Below are 25,307 nucleotides of genomic sequence, written 5' to 3' on the forward strand. Positions count from 1 at the left end.
GAAAAGCTATTGCATGCGGGAACTGGACTGAATGAATAAGTGCTGCCCTCCTCTCCATCTACACTCAATAGCAATGGTACATGCCAGCTTGTGTGATGGCATGTGTGTGTCACCTGGCAATCACAGGCCAATGTGTGATGCCACTGCCAGGCAGCATGCAGAAAATGTGTTCATCTTCCATCTTTGTGTCATGAGTGTGTGCCATTTGCCTGCCCTTCATACGCAGTGAGGGTGCATGCATGGGAGGGTCTTAGTCATGTGGGACATGTGTCAATCAAGTACTGGTTCTCTTGCTTCTCAGCCCTCATTGTGTGCCATGGTGCTAATGCGTGTTTCCATTTCTTTGTCATTATGTCATTGCAGGGGAAGACGCACCTGATACTGCTGGGGTTGTGGAGATGGTGCAGAGCCAGGAGGGGTCCGAGGGCCGACCAACCACCAGTGAGGGACGTGGTGTGCTGGTGGGTGAGAACCCACAAGTGCTGCAGGTCGTGCTCTCAAGGGGTGTCTCTGGCTGCACCTCCCCCGAGCTATACTCAGCTGTTGACTCGGATGATGAGACCTACGTGCCGTCGCAGGTGAGTGTTCCAGGGAGGGATTCTGTTCTGTCCCACCCACCTGCACCATGGTCAGAACCCTCAATGGGGATGTCAGTGTTGGCAGCTAGGCCTTTGGTGGTTACGGATGCAGGGTCACACTCCGCGACATCTGATCCTGTTCCTGGGCCAGCAGATCAGAGGGGGAATGCAGTCCTGCAGCCTCAGGCAGTGCCGGCACAGCAAGGCGCAGTTCGCCTTGCCCCAGACAGGTGTGGTGCCCGCCGACGTGGTGGCCGTACGCCACCTGGCAATACCGCATGGGAGCAATCCATTTACGGTATGGCTACCCAACAGGCAGCATCATCGGAGATGATGGCTCAGGCCATGGATAGGGTGGCCACTTCCATTGTCCCCCCTGAAAGGCTGATGGAGCGGCTAGAGCAGGCAACCAACTCCATCTGCCAGTCACACAGGGAGGACATGTTGGCGTCCAACAGGGACAGGCGGGCGGCACTGGCGACTCTGCAGGAGGCCATCTCCATAGAGTCCCAGGGCCACAGGGAAGCCCTGAGGCAGGAGCTACATCAACTCAGGACGACTCTTGTTGAGCTTGAGGCTTCAACACACCAAAGGACAGAACAGCAGCTGGAGCGTCTCACCCATACACTCTCAGCTGAGATGCAAGCAACGAGGGCAGAGGTCCGGGCATCCCGTGAGTTGTTGCATGGGGACCTCCGCACCCTCATCCTCCAGAACGAGACCTACCACACCCGCATGCTTGCAGCCATGGAGGAACAGAGTAGGGCCTTGCGTGGGCTTCCTCCCATAGTGCAACCACCTCCGGATGCAGCTGCACAGGGTGATAATAGCGACAGCAGTGATACTCCCACAATAGGGTAGCCGTGTGGGCCATGAGCCCATGGAGGTGTTTTTTTTTTCCCAGGATCCACACAGGTGGGTTTTGGTGTGCACCCTGACCTCGGACCTCCTGGGTGGCCTCCCCAACCCCCCGGGCCCTTTAATGGCCATTTTTGATTTTTTTTTATTTTTATTTTTATTTTTATTTTTATTTTTAATTTTATATTTTTCCCAATTTTTTTGGGACAATTTGTCGGCTTCCGTGGTTCCTTTGGGCATACGCTGCATTGTGGCTGGGCACATGCAGGCTTGTCATGTATTAGGTTCAGATGCCTGGGTTTGAGTCACACACACCCCTCCTTCTTCCCGTTTCCATGGGCTTGCAAAGGGTGTGCCCAAGTGACATTGAAGTACATGGTGACATTGGACTCCCACTACATGTGTGGGTAGTCTAGTCAATACTGTGTATACATTCCTAGTGCATATTGCTGTTGTGTTGTACACTGCATGTTGCATTGATGTGTAACTCATCATCTGTGTCTGCCTCCCAATTTGCAGGTCCCTACCTCATGTCTACACAAGGCCCTCTAGTCTGGAGATGGGGTCCTTGTTGGCAGCAGTGCACCTACAACTCTACATGGCGCCAACACTGTTCAGTTGGAAGTGGTGGGAGTGCAGGCATTTCCAGGTGGTAAGACTACTGATTTATCACATTAGTGAAGTCATGTCAATGGTAGTACCTGCTCAAGTTTGTTGTTGGTCCTGTATTACAGTGAGTATTTCAGGTGTAGCAAGTTTCAATTGGGGACACTGTACATCGCAACACTTGTCATGTTGTGGGGATTACTTTGTTTACCTGCACATAGCATGACATGGCACGGTGTGTTGTGTGGCGGTGCTGGGGATGGGTTGGGTGACATGGCACTGTCCTCTTGTTGCATTTAGCAAGTGGGTATTCATTTTAGCTGCTTGAATGTGTTTCTTCACAACACTGCATTGGTGGTGTGTGTGGGTAGGGATGCACACATTGTAACACTTCCAGGTGAACAATCTCAGGCTGATATGCTTTTCACGGTTGAATCTCCAGACATTCAGGATCAGTGTCAGGTCATCATTGACTGTCAGATGGAATGTGCCAGGCCAGTGTGCAGTCCACAGGGGTGTGATTACTATGTGAAGTAATTAGCCACTAGCTGTGTACGGGCTGCCTCCCCCCGTGCCCTTTTCCCTCCCATGCGCAGCGGCTGTGCATGTGGTTGGGGATGTGGGGCCACCACCATGTCCACGGCCAGGCCCCGGCGTGTTGCAACGTTGTGCAGGACACATGCTGCCACTATGATCCTGCACACTACTGGGGGAGCGTATAACAGCTGCCCGCCAGAACGGTCAAGGGAGCGAAAGCGTGACTTTAGCACTCCGAATGTGCGCTCCACTATGCCCCGGGTTGTAATGTGGGCTGTGTTATATCTTACCTCGGGTGGCGTGGTGGGGTTCCGAATTGGCGTCATCATGTGGGGGCTGAGAGGGTAGGCACTGTCCCCTGTGGAGGTGGTGATTGGTATCATTGGTGGGGTTGTGACCTTGCTCAGTATCCAACATGCATGCATGTGCAGTGGCATACATACTCACCAAGCAGCCATGTATCGCCCTGCCGCCCAGCATCTAGGTCCCGGCATAGGGTGGACATTCGGTAAATGAAGCTGTCGTGGGTGGAGCCGGGATAGTTGGCATATACTGAGGTGATGATTCCCTTGGCATTACATACTACCTGCACGTTGATGGAATGCCAGTGCTTGCGGTTCCTATAGATGTGCTCAGATGCCCTGGGGGGACGTAGAGCCACATGGGTCCAGTCGATGGCACCTAGCACTTTGGGGAATCGTGCCACACCGTAAAAATCCAGGGCGGCAGCATGCCTTTCTGCAGGTGTTCTGGGCAGGTATATGTGCCTGCGGACTGATGGGCGTGCAGTGATGATGTTCAAGACCTGGTGTAGGCAGCGTGACTGGGTGGCCTGTGACACCCCACCCACTATGGCACTTGTCCGCTGAAATGATCCAGTGGCTAAGAAGTGCAGTACATTGAGGACCTTCTCCAGGGGGCTAAGTGCTTGGGAGCACAGGGTGGGTGATGTGAGGTCATCCTCCCACTCACTCACCAGGTCCAGTATTATGTGTGGTGGAAACCTGTACCTTCCATACACCTGGTCATCAGGCATCCCGAAAAGGCTGGTTCTGGGTGTGAATATTCTGGCCCTGACTATCCTCCTCCTCCTCCTTTGGTAGCCCACTGCCACTGCTGCTAGGAACGGTATGTTCATCCTGGCGTCTGGCTTGTTATTGTTAAAGTGCGCAAATTCATGCTTTGCGCGTGTTCTAGGCGAGCGTGTGACCCGCGCACCCCTGGAATCCAGTTCCCAGTCCAATAGCGTGTGGAAATTCACACGCACAACGGGATACAGGTGCGCTGACGTACTTGCGTGTGTAAGTGCCCGCGCACCCCTGAAATACACGTACATAGGCCAATCGCGTGTACGCGCACTTTTGTCCAATTACACGCGATGACACTCTGACGTGCAGTATTTACACGTGTGCTCCGTCATCACGTGCTGGGTGGGGAACACCCGTGCGGGTCACGTCACATACGCGCTTACGCGCTGAGGGACTCTGGACCAATAGAATCGCGTATGCGTGCTTACGCGCTTACACGCTAAGGGCCTTTCCTCGGATTTCACGCTGACATGCCGAATTTTCACGTGCCAAATCACTCCGTATCAAGCTGGCCACGCGAAAACACACGGAAGACCACGCTCCTGCCCAGAAGGCCGAGTTACTGCCCCCCGTGCCCCGAGCAGCCTCCCACGTGCCATCTGCTGCTGCCTGCCTGCCTGACTGCCTGCTGCCACCGTGCCCTGCCATTTGGTGCCTGCACATCAGCCATCTGCAGGGGTCCAGTTGCTGTGTCCACCCCTGCTGGAACTGAAGACTCCCGACTGGGATTACATCGCTCCACAGCCCAGCCCCAGGACCCAGTTGCCCACCCACACCTGCCTCTGGGGTTGCCATGTCGGGCACTTCCACATCTGGCACCAGTGGCAACCCCAGGCCAGAGGGGCAGAGGGGCACCAGCTTCACTGCCACTGAAGTTGGTGTCCTGGTGGAGCATGTCCTGGGACAGTATGATGCCCTCTTTGGATCGTCCCGCACCAGCAAGGGAGAGGATCTGGGCCGACTGTGTGGTTGCCATCAACGCGGAGGGGGTGGCAACCTGCAACGTCCAGAAGATCAAGAAGCGCTGGGAGGACTTGAGGTCCAGGAGCCTTGTGAAGGCCCGGCGCCTCGTGGAGGGGGGCCGGGGCCGCATGAGTTCCATCCAGATGAGGGTCCTGGAACGCGTACGCCCAGCGCTCCACGCCCAGATCCTTGAGAGGGAGGCCCATCTGGAGTTGAGCGGTAAGTGTCCAAGCATTACTGTGTGACACAGGGCATGTTGCTGTGTGCTGGGTCTATGATACTTGCCTGTATGTGTGCCATAGGCCATGTATGCATGTATGTGTGCATGGACATCATGGTAATGCATGTGCAACCAGTGATGTGTGACCCACATGGTTGTTGCATGTGTTCAAATGCCGCATGGGGACCCCTATGCAGATTTTGAACATGAGAGCATGCCAGTCTCTGTACCGGGACATGGGTGGGGGTGAGGGATGGGTGCTGATGCCAGGTACATATGTGGTAGCCATGTCTGTGTGGCTGACCTGCGTGTCTGTGACTTGTGCATGCCATGGATGCATGACACATGTGTGTGACAATGCACAGATTCAGTGAAGCAGCCAAATTGCCCTTGTATCCGCTGTGTTTGTTGTGTTTGGGGCCAGATGGATGTGACTGAGGTGAAGTGTGTGCATGTGAAAGGCATGAGCCATGATGCATGTGAGTTCCATATCATTGAATGTTTCAAGAGTCCATTGGACATGCATGGAAATGTCCATGGCATGCAGCATGCCTGTTACTGTGTGTGTTTTGCCTGGACTGACCCATGTGTTGTGGAGGGACATGATGGAAGTGTACTTTGACAGTGGTGGTCATCTGCTATTGCTTCCTGTCTAGGGGACCATTGTACAGTACCCTGATGCTTGTGTTCTTTGTCTCCCTCTACGCAGCGGCTAGTGAAGAAGAGGGCGGAGACGGCGCTGTGGAGCAAGGCGGCGGGGATGCCCCCACGGCTGCAGCGGAAGGGGTGGGTGAGCCCCCACAGGGGCCTGCTACGGTGGGAGACGGTGAGGAGCCATCCAGGTTGGTGGTTTGCACAGAGGAGGAGGAGGCCGCCACTGGGGCACACATGGGGCCTGGTGGGGGCATCCCTGCTGGTGCAAGTGGTGCAGTCCAGGGCCAGGGGCAGGAGGCAGCACAGGTCACCGTGGAGGGGCCTGTGCATGTCGCTGTCCCTGACCCTGTGAGTGCACCACCATGCACCAGCAGGGATGCCCCGTCCCAGGCCCGTCCGCAGGTAGAGGGGATGTCCATGTCACCTGACTCCCCTCCACCTGCGGACGTGGGAACCCCTGGCCGTGCGGAGAAGGTCCTGATTGGGGTCGCGATGCGCACGGCTGTGATTCGTGATGCCGTGCGTGCTTCCCGGGAGGAGCACGCACGTCATCACGAAGTGCACCGTGCCGACGTGGCCCAATTGGGATCGCCCATGTTCGGGGGTTTCCTGCATGTGTTGGCCAATGTGGCGGCCCTCTCCTCCTCTGTGCAGGCTATACACCAGTCGTTCTCCTTGCCGTCTTCCAGCCCAGATGCCACCAGGGCCTCCTGTGGACCTGCCCCGACCAATGCAGCCAGCTCGGTGGGGATCCCATCCCTGCCACAGTTGGGAGTCGGAGGTCCAGCAGGGGTGGACAACACAGCAACTGGACCCCAGCAGATGGAAGATGTGACAGCATCATCAGGCAGGGCACGTGCACGACGGCGTCGGTGGTTTCCATCAGCCTGGATGCCGTCGTGCTGGCAGAGGCAGTGGCGTCGGAGGCAGCAGCGGGCTCGACGTGGGAGGCATCATGGCTCGGGGCCATCAAGATCAGAGGGGCAGGCATCGGCCGGAGGGCAGGGCAACCCTGGGATGGTGGTGTCTTCCGTGTGGGAGCAGTTGGTCCAGCGGATAGGTGCGGAGCGGCAGCGGGCGGAAGAGGAGCGGCTCGCCATGGTCAGGGCGGAGTTCTCCATGCGTCGGGCGTTGAGGCGGGCTGAGTGCCTCGAGGAAGCTCGCAGGGAGTTTGAGCTGAACATGGGGTTATCCCTGCGAGACCTCGGGGCCAGGACAGAGTCCCGCCTCCAGGACATCGACATGGAGTTCGATGATGCCCTGGCCAGCAACATCAACAAGTGAGCCGCAGGACTTGCCCGCTGCCTTTGTATATAGTTATATAGTTAGTTAGTGTTAGGTTTCCTTTATTTGTTTTTATTATTTTGGACCGCTCGGACAATGGCCACTTTTTTGTATATATTTTTTTCATTAGGTAGTAGTAGGTTTCCTTTATGGTGTTGGGCTCATGGACCCTGGTACATTCCTGTATTTAGTTTGTTTTTTGAAGGAACATTTTCTTTTTTTCATTATTGTGTTCACCATGTGGAAATGGTTTTTCATTCTTTTCCTTCTACTTGATATTGCTTTGGTCAACATTTGTTTTTGTATTCCTTTTTCTTTTTTTGATTTTTACTTTTGTTCTCCGACATGGACCATTTATTTTGTTATCCACATAGTTGTATGTTTGATTTGTTTACTTATTTTTAATCTTTAATACATTTTTTATTTTTACTTTCACTTGTCTTATTTTGTCTTTGGTTTCATACATGTCATGATATGGGTTTTGACATTCACTTGCAGCCATTGTGTATGTGTGTGCGACGGACATGTGTTCATTTACATACTTGCCATTGGGGTTGTGTCATGTAATTGCATTCACTATGTGGGTGGATGCAATCCTTGCCTGGGTGTTTGTGCTGGGTATGCTGCCCATTACTGCCATGATTGTGTATCGTCAGGACCTGGGGGCAGGGGGACATGGGTGGGGGCCTGGTGGAGGCTGCCCCTGGTTGCTGGGGGTGGGGGGTGGGAGACATGGGTGGGGGCCTGGTGGAGGCTGCCCCTGGATGCTGGGGGGTGGGGGTGGTGGGTGACATGGGTGGGGGCCTGCTGGCAAGTGCCCTACAGTGCTGGGGGGTGGGGGTGGTGGGTGACATGGGTGGGGGCCTGGTGGAGGTTGCCCCTGGTGGCTGGGGGGTGGGGGTGGTGGGTGACATGGGTGGGGGCCTGCTGGCATGTGCCCCACAGTGCTGGGGGGTGGGGGTGGTGGGTGACATGGGTGGGGGCCTGCTGGCAGGTGCCCCACAGTGCTGGGGGGTGGGGGTGGTGGGAGACATGGGTTGGACATGGGTGGGGGCCTGGTGGAGGCTGCCCCTGCACTGCTGGGAGGTGGGGGTGGTAGGAGACATGAGTGGGGGCCTGGTGGAGGCTGCCCCTGGTGACTGGGGGGGTGGGGGTGGTGGGAGACATGAGTGGGGGCCTGGTGGAGGGTGCCCCTGGTGGCGGGGGGGTGGGCGTGATAGGGGACATGAGTGGGGGCCTGGTGGGGGCTGCCCCTGGATGCTGGGGGGTGGGGGTGGTGGGTGACATGGGTGGGGGCCTGGTGGAGGGTGCCCCTGGTGGCTGGGGGGTGGGGGAGGTGGGTGACATGGGTGGGGGCCTGCTGGCAGGTGCCCCACAGTGCTGGGGGGTGGGGGTGGTGGGTGACGTGAGTGGGGGCCTGGTGGAGGCTGCCCCTGCACTGCTGGGGGGTGGGGGTGGTGGGAGACATGAGTGGGGGCCTGGTGGAGGCTGCCCCTGGTGACTGGGGGGGTGGGGGTGGTGGGAGACATGAGTGGGGGCCTGGTGGAGGGTGCCCCTGGATGGTGGGGGGTGGGGGTGGTGGGAGACATGAGTGGGGGCCTGGTGGAGGGTGCCCCTGGTGACTGGGGGGGTGGGGGTGGTGGGAGACATGAGTGGGGGCCTGGTGGAGGGTGCCCCTGGTGGCGGGGGGGTGGGGGTGGTGGGTGACATGGGTGGGGGCCTGCTGGCAGGTGCCCCACAGTGCTGGGGGGTGGGGGTGGTGGGTGACATGAGTGGGGGCCTGGTGGAGGCTGCCCCTGCACTGCTGGGGGGTGAGGGTGGTGGGTGACATGGGTGGGGGCCTGGTGGAGGCTGCCCCTGGTTGCTGGGGGGTGGGGGTGCCAGGGGACATGAGTGGGGGCCTGGTGGAGGCTACCCCTGGATGCTGGGGGGTGGGGGTGGTGGGTGACATGGGTGGGGGCCTGGTGGAGGGTGCCCCTGGTGACTGGGGGGGTGGGGGTGATAGGGGACATGAGTGGGGGCCTGGTCGGGGCTGCCCCTGCACTGCTGGGGGGTGGGGGTGGTGGGAGACATGGGTGGGGGCCTGGTGGAGGCTGCCCCTGCACTGCTGGGGGGTGGGGGTGGTGGGAGACATGAGTGGGGGCCTGGTGGAGGCTGCCCCTGGTGACTGGGGGGGTGGGGGTGGTGGGAGACATGAGTGGGGGCCCGGTGGAGGGTGCCCCTGGTGGCGGGGGGGTGGGGGTGATAGGGGACATGAGTGGGGGCCTGGTGGGGGCTGCCCCTGGATGCTGGGGGTGGTGGGTGACATGGGTGGGGGCCTGGTGGAGGGTGCCCCTGGTGGCTGGGGGTGGGGGTGGTGGGTGACATGGGTGGGGGCCTGCTGGCAGGTGCCCCACAGTGCTGGGGGGTGGGGGTGGTGGGTGACATGAGTGGGGGCCTGGTGGAGGCTGCCCCTGGTGACTGGGGGGGTGGGGGTGGTGGGAGACATGAGTGGGGGCCTGGTGGAGGGTGCCCCTGGATGGTGGGGGGCAGGGGTGGTGGGAGACATGAGTGGGGGCCTGGTGGAGGGTGCCCCTGGTGACTGGGGGGGTGGGGGTGGTGGGAGACATGAGTGGGGGCCTGGTGGAGGGTGCCCCTGGTGACTGGGGGGGCGGGGGTGGTGGGAGACATGAGTGGGGGCCTGGTGGAGGGTGCCCCTGGTGGCGGGGGGGTGGGGGTGATAGGGGACATGAGTGGGTGCCTGGTGGAGGCTGCCCCTGCACTGCTGGGGGGTGGGGGTGGTGGGAGACATGAGTGGGGGCCTGGTGGAGGGTGCCCCTGGTGACTGGGGGGGTGGGGGTGGTGGGAGACATGAGTGGGGGCCTGGTGGAGGGTGCCCCTGGTGACTGGGGGGGTGGGGGTGATAGGGGACATGAGTGGGGGCCTGGTGGAGGGTGCCCCTGCACTGCTGGGGGGTGGGGGTGGTGGGAGACATGAGTGGGGGCCTGGTGGAGGGTGCCCCTGGTGGTGGGGGGTGGGGGTGATAGGGGACATGAGTGGGTGCCTGGTGGAGGCTGCCCCTGCACTGCTGGGGGGTGGGGGTGGTGGGAGACATGAGTGGGGGCCTGGTGGAGGGTGCCGCTGGTGACTGGGGGGGTGGGGGTGGTGGGAGACATGAGTGGGGGCCTGGTGGAGGGTGCCCCTGGTGACTGGGGGGGTGGGGGTGATAGGGGACATGAGTGGGGGCCTGGTGGAGGGTGCCCCTGCACTGCTGCGGGGTGGGGGTGGTGGGAGACATGAGTGGGGGCCTGGTGGAGGGTGCCCCTGGTGGCGGGGGGGTGGGGGTGATAGGGGACATGAGTGGGTGCCTGGTGGAGGCTGCCCCTGCACTGCTGGGGGGTGGGGGTGGTGGGAGACATGAGTGGGGGCCTGGTGGAGGGTGCCCCTGGTGACTGGGGGGGTGGGGGTGGTGGGAGACATGAGTGGGGGCCTGGTGGAGGGTGCCCCTGGTGACTGGGGGGTGGGGGTGATAGGGGACATGAGTGGGGGCCTGGTGGGGGCTGCCCCTGCACTGCTGGGGGGTGGGGGTGGTGGGAGACATGGGTGGGGGCCTGGTGGAGGCTGCCCCTGCACTGCTGGGGGGTGGGGGTGGTGGGAGACATGAGTGGGGGCCTGGTGGAGGCTGCCCCTGGTGACTGGGGGGGTGGGGGTGGGGGGAGACATGAGTGGGGGCCTGGTGGAGGGTGCCCCTGGATGGTTGGGGGTGGGGGTGGTGGGAGACATGAGCAGGTGTGCAGGGTAGTCCCCTGTTTTGTGGGCTGCCTGCAGGGGCCGTGGAGGGTGTACAGGGAACACCTGTGAGGACCCACCCAGCCTAATCGCGTGTGTAACTTCCCACGCACCCCTGTAATACACGTACCAAGCCAAATCGCGTGTGATAATTCCCGCGCACCCCTGAAATACACGCGCCTAGGCTATTCGCGTGTGGAAATTCCCGCGCACCCCTGAAATACACGTACCCTGCTGTAATCGCGTGTGGGACTTCCTGCGCACCCCTGAAATACACGCGCCCAGGCTATTCGCGTGTGGAAATTCCCGCGCACCCCTGAAATATACGTACCCTGCTGTAATCGCGTGTGGGACTTCCCACGCACCCCTGAAATACACGCGCCCAGGCTATTCGCGTGTGGAACTTCCCGCGCACCCCTGAAATACACGCGCCCAGGCTATTCGCGTGTGGAACTTCCCGCGCACCCCTGAAATACACGCGCCCAGGCTATTCGCGTGTGGAACTTCCCGCGCACCCCTGAAATACACGTACCCTGCTGTAATCGCGTGTGGGACTTCCCGCGCACCCCTGAAATACACGTACCCTGATGGAATCGCGTGTGGAACTTCCCGCGCACCCCTGAAATACACCTACCCTGATGGAATCGCGTGTGGAACTTCCCGCGCACCCCTGAAATCCAGGTACCCGGCCAAATCGCGTGTGAGACTTCCCGCGCACCCCGGTATACACGCACAGGTATTTTTTGTCAGCGTGTCCGTGTTTGTCGGTACCCCTTTGCACGTCATTTGTCCAGGTGGGCCACAGTATAGGACATTCATCATGGCAGTATATGGGTGCTATTTGTTGGCGCACCTTTTGGCGCACATTTCTTAGAGCCGCAGAGACGCTACCGCCTGCTTTCTTGTGGCGGTCGTGTTTGTGCCTGTGCGCTGATTTGAGCGTGCGCTTTTTTGCCCTATTCTATTCCATGAATACGTGTTGTAGGCGAGCGTGTGGGCGTTCCGCGCACTTGTGCCCTGTACTTCCCCCGTGACGCCCACGTTTTTGCAAGTTGTTCCCCATTCCGAGTGTTACGCCCGTGTTCCGCCTACTTTTATTGCGTGCGCCGCTCTATGTGCGAATTTCGCTGTGGCCTGTGCGATTTTCGCTGTGACCTGGCGCACGCTGTTAGATGGCCTGTGCGCCAACGTGCGCGGCGCACTTTTTATCGCACATCCGCTGGTTTTCTAGCGCACGGACTTCCATGAATCGACGTGCGCTGCTTTTCGTGCGATTTTCGCACTTGCACTGCGATTTTCGCTATTCCACTGCGATTCGCACGTTTTTGCCCACTTGCGCCGCGCTAATTATTCCATGAATCGGCCTGTAAATGTATTCCCTGACAGCATAGTCCTCCTGGGCTTTAAATATCTCCTAGGTCTATGTGTAAAAAACAATTACTTTATCATATTGTGCACAATGTTCTGTGTCTTTCTACAGTGAAGTGAACTCAATGTGGTTGACTTATGCAGAAATAATGGGCTCTCAAAGTTTATTAGGTCTATGTGTTAAACCCATTACTCTTATGTATTGTAGCTCTCTGATGTGCATCAAAAAAGAAAAATCTATATTATATGCTTATACCGAAATGATGTACAAAAAAATTATAATAATAAAAAATAGTAAGAAAAATAAAAGATATCAATAAACATCAAAATGAAAATAACAAACAGGTATTATACATGATGCCACATATGAAAACAAGAGTTAGTCTATAATATCAAGTGATATCTTGTCTGCCTCTGTTTAGGATAATGTCTGACATCATGGGTCATTCATCTTGAAAACTGCTCTCAGAAAAGGTCTTACTCATCATTGATCCCATTGGGGGAGAGAGAATCAAGTCTGTTTATCCAGTAAGCTTCACGCTGAGCTCTTTTCATTTTTGTGTTTTGTTGTAAGTTACACGACTGGTTTACTTCTAGTACTTGGAATTTCAATTGTGTTATACTGTGTCCTTTTTCTCCAAAGCGTCTTGCTACTGCTGAATGGACGTTTTTGTTTCTAGTGCAGTTCCATAGGGTTAATTTCATGTAAGCATCAGCAAGCTGTGCTCAGGATTTCAAGGCTCTTGCTGTTTCTGCGTTGCTGCATCTGGCTAATGGCAAAAATAATAAAAGCAATGAAAGTATGTATATGTATCTGTGCTCTTACTATGGAACTGTATGTTCGTGTTCTTTTTGTAATCCAGCGCACGTTTGTGTCCCGAAGTGCAAATGGCATGTGCGCTTCGTGTCTAACACTGCTATGTCATGGTGTCTCTAACGACGTGAGCAACATGGCTTTTTAGTCCCAACTGTCCATACAGGTATCCTTCATCACGACCTGTTGCTCTTCATCCACACATGGATATGTCTGTACGTGCCTCAGGCAGTATGAATGGCTGAGGGGGTTCCTCTTGACATATTTGTCAATTATGTGTCCATTGGGGATTCGTCTGAAATAGAATGGGTGATTGCAATGCTTTCTGGCTTTCTTCCTTGTCACATATTTAGTAGGAGAGGTAGAGGTTGGTAGGCTTCCCCATCCCTCTTCAAATGGTCGGTGTGTTCCTTGAGTCATGTTTTCATAAGTCAAGCAAATCAAGAACATGGGTTAACATTTATTATTCTGCATCACTTATTCTATGCTTACCACATATTTTTTAAAATGAAACTTGTCACATACTTTCACATCCTATTGTTTTGGAAAATAACTTTCACAAAACATAGGTAAATGTTATCAAATTCCATATCTGCTCATATGGAACCTCATCAACTTCTCCTGTGACATTTCCAAATTGCTGATGCACACTAATAATATAAAGCTTTATATATCGGCTCATGGATGATGGATTCTAAACATTGCAATCAGAGGTGCAATGAATGCACAAATGATTCGTACTGAATGTATCGCCCTTGGAACGATGAAGTGCTGAGTCCACCACACAGGGATTCGAACTGGTGTCTTACATAGAGCAGGATCAAGCGCTTAACTTGCTTAAATAACCTGCCAGGCACTATGGATTGTTCACTTAATTGCTGCTTTGCTGCCGAATACATGATTGCATATTATTTCTTAATTGTAAATTACATTGTAAAACTATATCGTTTAAAAAGTTTTAATTGTTGCTGTTTACTATCGAAATACGCTTAATTGTCTGAGCAATTTCACCAAAAATATCTTGCGAGTGGAAAGAGGCAGGAAATGGGCATTCTTTTCTTCCTTGACACGAGGAGTGAAATGTTGCATTGCTTTGCACCCTCTCATGGCGTTGCAAAGCATTGGGTGGTTACCATCTGAGCGTGGATGGTGGTAGTCGTTCCAAAGTGAAATCAATTCTTTGGGGTTTCCGACAGAGTAACTAGGAGACTACTGCTGCTGCGACCCACCACTCCCCTACATTTCCATCCAAAAAGAGGCATGGTTTACAAAGCAATACACACTGAGAAAGAAAGCGCAAGGACAGATGTCTGGAGGCCGTTCTGCTTCTTTTACAACTGTGTGCAATAAGGTACACAAACCACCACATTAAAGTGCATTACGGAGCCTGTGTACGTCTCCTTTCACCCAGCCCCATTGTGTGGCAGCATTCTGCTGATAGTCTTCCATTTTCTAAATAAGGCGCATTGCTGGAAAGATAGTGGAGAGCAACTCACTTGCCATGACCAGAGAAACTTTAAAGAATGAATTGACATACCCAACTGGGCTTCCTTCCAGCCACTGTAACTAGTGACTGATGAGGCTGCTGGCAGAAGTAAGAATATGCTTCTGGAATTTTCGGGTAGCGAAAGGCACTTTGTAAAAATAGAAATATAGCTTGCACACTGCCATTTTGTTGTGATCTTTTGAAAGGATTGCATGTTCATGCATCACAAATAAGTGTTATTTAGGTCTATGAGCGCCAGGGGACCACTCAGGTGGTGATAGTGTGCGGTATAAATATCCGTTAACAAAACAAAACTGTTCATACATTCGAGCACACTTTAGAAATTCATGAGTTGGGTCTTAATCACGTGGTTGGCTGGAACCCATGTATTTCCTTTTTTTGCCAAATCTCTTAAACATGTTTTGGGGAGAAGCCCAAAGCAGCCTGTACAATGGGCTTTGTCTTGTCAAATCGTGCTTACAGGCGTCACACAATTTCTCAAAAGCTATTTTGGGCAGAACAGCAAGCCAAATGAAGTGGTGTATACATTCACCAATAATATCACTCTGGGCATAGACTTAAGTTCAGCACTAACTTGGTCAAATACTGACGTTAATAAGAACATCTGCACTCCTGCCTTTTCCTTGTGGAGGCCCACTTAACAACCCTTAAATGCGCTGTAATCAACTAGGTTTTGCACAATGTTGAACACGTGCTATAAAATAAACAATTGTTAACTACATTTGTCAAAATTCTATGGGGTAGTCCCAAACGGGATAAACATGATTTGTTTAGACCAGGCTTGTCTCCAAAAATCCTTGAAGTAGAGCCCCCACTATACAAATAACAACTTGATGTCAAGACAGTTAAATACTATTACAAATTCAAAAATGCAATCCCTGTTGATTATTGTAAATTGACATACTCGTTTGTAGTATCAAGTTCTTTACAATAATAATGTATTTTTTTGCCAACATCTCAACACCGGTGGCAGAGGTGTGGGGCCTAAGGTTAGCAGCCACCACCATCGGGTCTCTACTCCAGTTCACCTTCTGGCCGCCCTCTTGGCCAAGCAGCTAGCCGGTTAATGAACAAATCAAGTGCATGCGGAGGGGAGTGGAGTGGCAGCACACAGGCGAGGCTTGCCAGCACCCACGTGTTTTTTGGAAACCAAGAAAAGATCCCCACGGGCCACAAGTGTTCCTTCAGATGCCAGACAAGGTTTCTATATACTGGTGCTGACATTCGAGTCCCGGATCAGAGAGAAGACTGAAGAAAAGTTAATTGTGTGGAAATGTACAATTAAATAAAATGTCTTGCTGTGGCCTGATGGCGTATATTTTGGGCAGAGCATTATGAAAGTGTTTTACAGTGGCAATAATAGCATATTGTAGGATCAGTACCATGCAATTGTTTTACATTGGCAATGCCGGTATGTATTGTGGATGCATCATGAAAGTGTTTTACAGTAGCAAAACTAGTGTATATTATCGGCATATGCATCATGAACGTGTTTTAAAAAATACTCTTGTGTACTGGCATTAACCTGACATAGATTAGCTTTTTTAAAGTGTTAACCATCACGAAACTATTGTAAATGTCTTGGCATTTCACCACATGTTTATCAAATATTGTGATGTAAAGTGCTCTATTTAAATAATGGTCTTGGGTAGAACCCCTTCCATTGCCCTTAGACATTACTTAGGACTTCCACACTACACTTGGTCGCTCAATCTAATGTAGAGGGTGTATTAAAGCCCCTTGACCAAAAGTGTGCTCAGGAGTCACTCGCTCAGGGTGGCGAGTCACTCGCCACCCTTGCCGCCAAACGCTGTCTCCACCACTGCTGAACCCTGAAGTTTTTTTGCAGTTTTGATGTTACTCACCATTTCATTTGATGTACACATACTCGAATTAGAGTTACTGGGCCTCATTCCGAGTATGGCGGTAAGGGATACCGGTCATCGTTAACGAGACCGGTGCCGGTAATCCCTTACCACCTCATTCCGAGTTCCCTTTGCGCCCTCGTCCTTAGCGCCTGCTTTTAGCAGGGGTTAGGAACGAGGGCTCAAAGGGGCTTTTTAGCCAATAACGGTGACCGTAAAGTACGGTCACCGTTATTTGCAATTTCCCCATTCCCATTGAGTCCTATGGGGGCTCATTTGGGAATGGGGAAGGGCCCTGGGGAATGGGAAATTACCGCCCTGGTCAACTCGGAATAGGGCGGTAATTTCCCATTCCACCAGGGCGGTGCCGGTACAGGTCCCGTGCCGACCAAGGCGCTACTACCGCCATTGGTTAGCGCCCCGGACTCGGAATGAGGCCCACTGTGTGCCTTTAAGAGATGTGTTAATCCACACTGAAACAATGGTGTGTGGCATTATTCTTTCTTGAAGTCCATGTGTTTTTTTAACCCTTAACAACGAAAACTGCAAATATATATATATATATATATATATATATATATATATATATATATATATATATATGTGCATATCAGAAGTGATGTCAACATTATTCTGAGTGCTAATCTAGTTGGTGGTGGGTGATTTTGAATGTATCACTGATGATGACATGTCTTGCATTATTTTTGCAATCAATAATGATTCAGTAATTGAGCTTCTTGGCTTTGCTAGATGTCAATGACAGGACACTCACACACATGAAACAACCTGAACACGCTTCAGCCCAAAGGATTTCTTGTTGTGTCTATGAATAATATGGATTTCTATGAAATTTGCATTTTATTTTTCTCATGTAGCACCTTGTTGGCCTAATCTGTTGAGAAACGCCACATTGTTATTGAGGTTCTGAGATGTTTCTGCAACATTTCCACGGTATATGATATTGAAATAACATGAAGACCCAAAAATACACTTTCCACAGCACCATAATCATCGCAGAAAAGAGTGGCATTCTTTGTCTCCGAAATGGCAGCGTCTCGTGAAGGAGCAATGCGGTCAATTCGGCCGAACAAACGAGGCCGTGCCCTGCAGAGGACCTTCAAACCTTTTGAATGAAAGTCAGTGCACTATGACCCCAGTGGAAAGAACGCAGATACGATTTCATTTAGCCTAGAAGAGTTTTTTTTTTTCCTCCTGGTATTCCCAGGCGATCAGCAAATAAAAGAACATATGCGCGGGTGACCTTCACCCAAGAACATTGAATAAAAGACTGACGTTAATAAGAAAAACTGCACTCCTGCCTTTTTCACATGGTTCAAAGGTGACGGGAAACGGGAGCAGAGGCTCACCCTCCGCATTTCGAGTCTCCTCTGACACACACACACACTCACACACACACAGATTGTGCGTGGATTTTGGCATTGTTCTTCCTAACATAGGAATATTTTAAACATTATTATTTAAAATTGATCAATTTGCCTGCTGAGGCATGCTGAGACATGGAAGGAAATAGTTCCATGCAGTAAACCCTACTGTCACTCAGGTCTCATGGTAGTCTCGGCGGTCTCGCACTGCGAAATCATTTCAATATTGCACTGTATTTGGTGTATTTGCTTCCCCAGTTATGTTGCTATGGCATGCTGCCCCTGCTGCCTCGCGTGCATAAATGGAGCCTCTTAAAATGGGGCATGCGCTTCATTTAACCCATTCGCCTCTTCTTCCCTCCTGTTCTGCTTTTCCGGGATGCTGTGCTGGGCATGCACGGACTGCGCCCTGGGCTGTGCTGCTCTGCAACATTCTATGCCACAGATGTTCTGAATATATCTTATTTGGGGTTTAAAGTCTTGGGGGGTCATTATGAGGTTGGACGTAAGGGATTACCGGCACACGTAATGACACCGGTGCCGGTAATCCCTTACCACCCTATTCCGAGGTCCCTTAGCGGGACCCTTCCTTAACACCTGGTTTTACCAGGCGTTATGAGAGGGACCCGTTAAGGGACTTCAGAGCTAATAACGGTACCGCAAATTGCAGGCCCGTTATTAGCTCCATCCTCATTCCCACGGAGCCCTATGGGAGCTTGAATGGGAATGGGGAATGGTTCCCGGAATGGGGACTTACCGGGTCCTCCAAGGTTGGAATGACCCTTCGGGAAAATAGGGAATTGGTAATTCCCTATTTTAGCAACCCGGACCCGGAATGCGGTAAGGGAGTAGCCATGGTGCTAACAGCACCATGGCTACCTCCAACCTTGTAATGACCCCCTTAGACGGGAATGAGATTGTTTCTTATGCCGTAGGTGCACATTCTGTGGGATTGTCAGACACATACACCTTTTTGCAATAAACCTCAGAGCTATTCTCCCTATTCTGGGACTCTTTTAGTTTCTAGACGATGCTGGGAACCCACACCAAGACCCTTTCACTGGGAATCAATGCGCAGTGGTGGGCGTATTTGTTTGCTTTTGCTTCCTGTGTACCGCCTATGTGCAGTATCCACAATAAGCTCTGCACTCCAAGAGTTAGGCCTGCAGTACCCATCTTGGAGGGACCCACACATTGCCCGAAGAGGACCACGTAAGTATAGACTTACAAGCAGTCGCCTCCACGCAATATTGAATGTTTGAATGTTCCGGTGTAAATAGTGCATAGAAATCCAGGCAGACCTAAACATGCAAACAATTGCACATGCCTCTCACCACGTATGTGGACTGTGGGAGACATTTACATGGAATCCTATGTATCGGCCTGCTTTTTGCTGGTGCTAATAACATGCATATTCCAGAGGAATCAAAAGTACCTCAGCCCACATTTAAATCAGATGCAGGGGGAGATGTGTAGGGTTGGTCAGATGGAGAAGCAGAATCAGTCTTTCTATTGAAATCGCATCTAGGCGTAAAACATTTTATGCATGCTTCCCACGTACCACAATCACTCTACCAGGACATGAAAATCACCGGGCCAGCGTCATTTGTCACATGCTCGTCTACCTTTCAGAAAGTTCACCTTTCTAAGGAATGTCCTGACACCCGCCTCGCCTTTGGTCAACACATAACTTCCTTTGTCAAGTAATGGAATAAGATACCATTCAATCCCATTGTCAGAGTGAACATGATGTAATTGGTGATTCAATAACAGTTTTTGGCGATATTTCATGATGCTCTTAGACATGTTTTCTTTTAAAGAAACCTATCTACACGTGTCCAATTTGTTTTTCATGGTGCACTAAAATAATTACGTGAGCTACCTGGTGCCATTTTATCTTTCTTACTCCGCTGAGGTTTCATGGCTTTCTGCTATGAAATACAATTATGGGCACATGGTGATTTCAAGCTACAACTTCTGATCAAATTAAACAGATTTATCAACTAAGTCTTTCAGAATTTAAAAAACCCACCAAAATCGTGTATGTTCTGTAGTGATGTTGTTTGGTCTTTTATAGAACAGCTTTTCTTATTGTCATGTCTTCTTGATGATTGGGATATTTGCGTCGGTGGACCGCGTGTTTTGGACCACCCACAGAAGGGGCCAATCAGGAAACATTCCACAATGGAAGAGGGCGTTATAAGGCCCAGAGAAGGATGCTCTTGGGCGGGTGGGGAATATGAAACAGTTGATAAGTACACATAGAACCAGGCCGGTACGGATCACTCTGCATCCATTACCACTATTAACACACATCGCGCGTGCATGTTTGGTTAGAGAGTTTGGAAATGAAAGAAAATAAAGTGCAGGGTTGCCTACTACGCAAATTATCATTATTTGTTTATTTGTGTTTGTTCCAAAAGAACATTTGAAAAATGAAAACATTATTCTCATGCATTAAAACCACAATAAAATAATACAATGATATTCAGATCTCCAAACACAGATTCCATATCAATTAACATACTTTCATTTCAATTAAACATCAATCAAACGTCCCACATATAAAAAACAGTTAAGCCTGTTATAAAACCCTACCTTTATAGTTCATGATATACAATTGGTTCACATGGCCTCATACTGACCTGCTTACTCTTCCCCGGGGCTCATCCACTAGGTACCTCAAAATAGAGTGCCATAGCCAATATACGTCATTCTGTAAGCTCACTGTCTCCGCATTGAGGCAAACCGTCCAAATGTTTTAATTGCGTCACATACAGGCACCTATTTCCCAAGGATACACTGATGGAGTTATTTTAACACAGCGCATTCAGTAAATACGTGTCTTGGGATTTCAAGATTCTCCTCCAGTTTGCAGATTCTGCAAATCCAATAATTTTTGGGAATTTTTAATAAAGCCCCTTTGAATATTAACAAATGCAGCTGATTAGTTTGCAACCTGACTATAAAGTGACACATCGCCTGGTTTGGGCATTGATATAGATACAATTGGGCTCTCAGATATCAATGGGTTGCATGGGAGACATAACTATAAGATCTTAATACTGCCAAATGTACATAGTTGCTTTCCCAATCCCATCTTTTTATGCACTTTCCAAAGGAAGCCTTTAGAGTCACGTAGTCATGGTGCCAGACCATTTTTCTAAATAGTCTGTTGTTCAATGCATTACATTCTGGGTGGGATATGGCATTTAGAAACAATTCCCCTCTCCTCTCTAGGAGCTGACCCTTTAATGACATCAAACCCAATTCCAGACGCAGGTATTGGATTGGTGTCGAGGGTGCCAGTTTCAGGATATGTTTCCAGAAGCAACCTTCTAACCTGTCAGACCACTCCAAATCATACATAACAATCGCATCCATACCATACAGAATCGCAGGACTAAAACTTTGTTTATAAAGGGCCATTCTACCCTCCATAGAATATCCTGCAGTGAGTGCTGCACATTTCTCTATCATTAGTGTCTGTATGCGAGCTTGCCTAGTTTTTGCCTCTAGTGTATGAGCGTAATTCCTAGAAGCACTAACATCTAGGCCCAAATAAGAGTACTTTTCTGCATATTCCAGTACTCCCAAACTGGTTTCCAACCAAAACCTAGGTCAACGGCCCTTTCTAGCGGCTACCACCATTACCTTAGTTTTATCCATGCTTATGACAAGATCATTCTTTTCCGCAAACATGGACTTGGCTCGTCTAATCGTATAGGTCAGCATCACAAAATCGTCTGCATAGAGGATGCATGGTACGGTCACCCTTCCCATTTTCGGGCAGCATCCTGTCTCAGCATGAAAGCAGTGGGGCAAGTCTGCCAGATACACGTTGAACAATAGTGGGGCCAACCCACATCCCTGTTTGACCTCCTATTAATAGGTACTCGCAGTGATAAGGTACCAGAGTCACCCAACCTCACTTAATCATCCATTTTGGGCAGTCCATCTTTTCCAACTTAATCCATAGCTTCTTCCGATTTACATAATTGAAAGCCGTCTGGAAGTCCCCAAACACTGCATAGAGTGCTGACTTGCCTTGTGGGCCGACCAATCAAATTATATAGTCTGAGGCTTTGATGTTGTGATCAGTGGCACTTCCAGGTTGAAATTCTGTCTGAACAAACTGCAGTATATGATTTTCCTCAACCCATTTTTGTAAGATCTGTAATACAAGTGTATCAAATATTTTGCCTGTGGTGTCTAAGAGTGATAATAATCTATAGTTTTCAGGCAACAATCCATCCCCTTTTTATGAATCAGGATCAGTATAGAGTGTTGCCATGAATGTGGACCAATCCCGATTGGCAGACTTTATCAAACAAGATCTTAAGGATCTGTGCACATCCTGTCGGGTTGTATTTCAGAATGCCCTAGCTAGCCCATTTGGTACAGTAGCCCTAGAATTCTTAAGTTTAGCAATGATCAGCTCTATATCCTTCTCAGTCACTGCCAATGGCCATCCACCAAGGTGATGGTCCACATCAGCTGGCCTAATAGAGCTAATAATTCTAGATATAAGATATGAGAGCCAGACCTCCCCTTTAATGGGATTAATAATTTTTTTAACTCTCTCTCCCTTGACCGATGCCAAGATCTGCCGAATACGCTTTGTATCCTTACTGCCAAGGGCACAGATCTTATTTTGCCAGTGGCGGTTCTTGACCGACTATCGCCATTGTTTAAGCCAACTCCTATACTCCAGTTTTATTTTCTTAACTAGTCATGTCAGCTCAATTAATGGCCAACCCGCCCTGTATATTTGCCTAAGTTTCTTTGTCGTTTCTCGCTTAGCATCGCTTATTACAATATCACATCTATTAAAATGCTTCTTGGAGGTCACATGTTGTGATTTCATGGATCCCTTTCTCCTAGCAAGAGCTTTTAAGTATGCTCTATTTCATCTATATTATGTTTTTTCAACAAACTCATCTCACTAGCTATCACCTTAATAAGTGCGAGATTTAGTTCACAAATGTTTCTAGATGTTAAGTAAATATGGTTTCCTGCCCCATTTAAATATACCCCGCTCACACAACCCGGTGGTTCAGGGGGGGCAGCTCCAATCAAGGATACAGCAAGCAGTGCGTGGTCACTAAAGTCATTTAATATTATCTTTAATCCTATGACGTTCTCTAAGCATAAGTTATTACTAAAATAATAATTAAGCGTTGCTGGCTTATTTCCCATACCCAAAGTGAATTGCCCCGAGCAATCTCCCTTGGATCTGCCATTCAATTGTATTAACTGCCATTCACTCAAAAAATACAACCATTGGGCACCTATTGAATTTGAGCCTTGTTGTAACATGGCACATTTCCCCAAGGTATCATGACGAGGTGTACAAATCTCATTATCACAGCAGCATGCATTTAGGTCTCCCCCCAATAGTATCATCGGATTATCCTCCATCCCCACCCAACTAACCAGCAGTTCATCAATAAAGGCATGTATCCCCTCGAGGCAAACAGCATCTGGGAGGGAATAGATAATAATTACCAATCATTTCTTGTACCGTCACCCAGCTTTGGTTCCACTGCCAAAATGTTGTCACATGGTTTAATTAGGGCAATCTCCTTAGAGGTGATATTTTGTCTAATCCCGATGATCAAGCCACCATAAGGGCAGCCCAGGGGCCTTTCTTAGCCATCATTTGGTAAATGTGGTAACCGTCCAGCTGTGACGCAGAAGCCAACCAAGTTTCTTGAAGCATAAATACCTCATGGGTCATGAGCAAGGACAGGGAGCCATTATAATTCATTAGATGCCCAAATCCCCTGGTGTTCCAAATTGCCATATTGTAAATACATTTTGATTCCACGTGGTGATCAAACCTAAACAATTTGCCCCCTTTTACCGGAGTGGCTAGATAATCTCTCCTGGTCACATTCCTGACAATCATAACACCTATAGAAATATCCATCGGGTGGTCGTAGCAACCTGTCATTTTTATAGCCCATCATAAGTAATGCTCGTGAGCATACATATAGTAGAGAGACTACCACAATAGAGCCACATTCAATCAATGGCCAGTTTGCGATACTATCTCATTTCGGTAGTTCGATACGTAGCACATCTTTGCTTTTAATCAAATGATTTATTTACATATAGTTAGCAAGGTGGAGCAGTTGAGAAATGGGCTTACTGCCGTGGGATATATTTCCTCCAGCTTTACTAGTGAGCCTAAGTTTACGACCCCTGTTGTTTCTCTTGCCACCCCCCAATCATTATCCATTCTAAGCCCATTAGACAGGCCATCTAAAGAGCTAGGTCTATTGCTCGGCTTTTCTCCCAGGGCAGTAACACCGAAGCAAGTGGGGGAGGGGCTCCTCTCAGACCGGTATGGTAAACCTGCAACCACCTCCTTTTATACGGGGGCACCACTTTGGCAGATTTCATGCAGAATAGACCAAGGCACCTCCAAACAGTCTGCATCAAAGGTGGGAATTTTTTTCTGCAGCAAGGGGATAGAATTCTTCGATTCTTCCTTCTTATGAACAATGCTCGTGGGGGCTGCTAACTCATTTGTGCTTCCGTTCTTTTCAGGGGCCAGCCATTATCCAATGGACTTCACAAGACTACCTGTTGCATAGATCCATCAGCATGTCTTTTTGTAATGGTAGTTAAAGGTTGGTGGATACATTTCCGAGTATCATGTGGATATTGCGAAACACACATTTTGGTCATGAGGCGTTTACCCTTCCCTTTACCGTTACCAGATTTGACCACCTTATTTTCATTTTTAGGCTACACTCCAGGCGTGCCTCGGATCAGGGAGTGCTCCGCATATAGCGCATCATATGCATCTTCCCTGTTTCTAGCCTCAACATTTAATGAATCCAGGCGATATATTGTATCATCTTCAGGGAATAATCTATACTCTAATGACTCATCTGAGCCGCTGGTGATTTCTGCCACACCAGTAGTTTCCTGTGGGACACTGATGACTTCCTGCTGACGCTGCATATTAGCTTCATTGCTCTTGTCTACTTGTATATTAGTCCTAATGGGTTCTTTGTAGTTCACCAGGATATTGCCAGCTACTTGTGTGTGCCATGATAATCTCCAGATCAATTTGCTCAGCAGCCATTTAAGTGCATAAAGTAAACAAGGCATCCATTTTTGCCAACAGAATATTAGACAGCAATGTTGGATAAACATCATTTATAGGGCTGACTGGTAAGGGCTCTGTCACATCAGCCTCTCGACAGTCCCCTTTTGCGCGTATTATGTCAGCTATAGAAGCCATTTTCACCTGTTTATGGCTAGTTTGTATACCTACCTCCATATTTTCATGGTCAGGTAATATAGGGCCTATAGAGATTTGCTTTAAAAATTAAACCCAGTTTAAGCAGACAGCCACCATGAGGAACAGGAGATATGCTCGTCACCCTCAGCCATAGGCTCCATACCCAACTCTTTTTTTGACGTGACATTATTATCCCTGTACAGCCTTATCAAAAAAGACTGTAGTTTTCATCTGTTGTGTTAGTGGCATCGCAATCGCTTCCTTAACCTCTTTTTTCTCCCTTTTTTTCCTTGGCGCTTTTTTGGAAATAGACAGGGGGCTCCTCCCCCGTTTAACTCCTGATTTGAAACTGCTCCAAAGGTCCACACTTTGTTGAGGTCTGGGGGGTATTCCCAGATTGCGTTGACAAAAAAGAATATTAATGCTGCTGAGGAGAGGCCAACTTCAAATAAAGATAGGACAAACAATCCCCCACAGCACAATCCAGTTCACCCCTCCTGCGCTCCCGGGTCTAACTACTGAACTCAGGAAGTGAGGAGATCAGGGATACGGTTCAG

Source organism: Ambystoma mexicanum, chromosome 5q, assembly GCF_040938575.1.
Source record: "Ambystoma mexicanum isolate Mex_15411 chromosome 5q, UKY_AmexF1_1, whole genome shotgun sequence".
Taxonomy (NCBI): domain Eukaryota; kingdom Metazoa; phylum Chordata; class Amphibia; order Caudata; family Ambystomatidae; genus Ambystoma; species Ambystoma mexicanum.